The following is a 1,479-nucleotide window of genomic DNA, read 5'->3' on the forward strand; positions in this document are numbered from 1 at the left end:
CGGCCTCCCGTTGGTGCCGGGCGGCGTGCGCGAGCTCGCCGGCCGCTGGAAGTCGAATGAGGCTCCGCGATCTCCTCCGCGGTGCTTATAAACAGCCGCATGCGCACGGCCTCCCGGAATTTGAACACATTTCGTCAATAAATTTCGCATATTGAATTTTGAAGTTTAATATAATGCAACAATTGAGCTCGACTTATACAAAGGATATATCATAAAATCGTAAATTTCCGTCGAATTTTAGGGGGTCGACTTATACACCGAGTCGACCTGTACACCGGCAAATACGGTAATTCTTTTAGAATTTGGATGTTCATCTAATAATAATACTTGCTTTCATTCCTATTAGAGTGTCTTTTGGTTCTTGAAAATGTAAATTAGAAATTTAGTTGTGTGATTCTTTTTTCTTCTTTTCTCTTCTTTCTAGCTCAGTGGCCTAGTAGTAGAGTGTCCGCCCTGAGACTGGAAGGTTGTGTGTTCAAACCCCGGCCGGGTCATACCAAAGACTATAAAAATGGGACCCATTGCCTCCCTGCTTGGCACTCAGCATTAAGGGTTGGAATTGGGGGGTTAGATCACCAAATGATCCCCGAGCGCGGCACTGCTGCTGCTCACTGCTCCCCCCTCCCCCAGGGGATGGATCAAAATCACATGGGGATGGGTTAAATGCAGAAGACAAATTTCACCACACCCAGATGTGTGTGTGACGATGATCATTGGGACTTTGGGGCTTTAAATTCTCACTACTGGGATACAAAATGAACTCGATATGATATGATTTTTTATTCTTGTAAAATTACTTTTGAGAGGATCAATCGCAATGTTTTTTCAGAAAACTAACAGGACTCATTTTTGGCTTTAAAAAATTATAATAAATGAAAAGCCATTTTTGGCCAATAATTATGAAAAAGATTAAATTTTACGTAAAAAAAGATGTTTCATAACATTTTCAAGAAAAAAAATACTTTACTAATGAAAATTTGAAATTTTGTTGTGTGATTCTTTTTTCTTTAAATTCTGACTACTGGCATACAAAAATGAACTCGATATGATATGATTTCTTTTTCTTGTCAAATTGCTTTTTGGAGGATCAATTGCAAATTTTTTTCAGAAAATAACAGGTCTAATTTTTTGCTTTAAAAAATTACATTAAATGAACAGCCATTTTTGACCTAAAATTATGAAAAAGATTACATTTTACATAAAACTTCTAATCTAATAATCTATTTTTTTCTTCTGGAAAATTGTTTCTTCTATTTGTCCCTAAATTGCTTCTATACTTGTGTTTGTGTTAAGTCTACTTTTTGGACCTAATTACAGCAACTTTACACTCTGTTTTGGTTCGCAAAACACACCTGCCATCCATTTTCTCCCTTTGCTAACATAAACATTGGCGGTTACTACATTTAAATCCATGTAACCGCTCCCCTAATCTGCCCTTCATCTGATAGCGGACCCTTATACCGAGTCCCACCCTCGTGT

The sequence above is a fragment of the Syngnathus scovelli genome, chromosome 22, assembly GCF_024217435.2.
Source record: "Syngnathus scovelli strain Florida chromosome 22, RoL_Ssco_1.2, whole genome shotgun sequence".
Classification (NCBI taxonomy): Eukaryota; Metazoa; Chordata; class Actinopteri; order Syngnathiformes; family Syngnathidae; genus Syngnathus; species Syngnathus scovelli.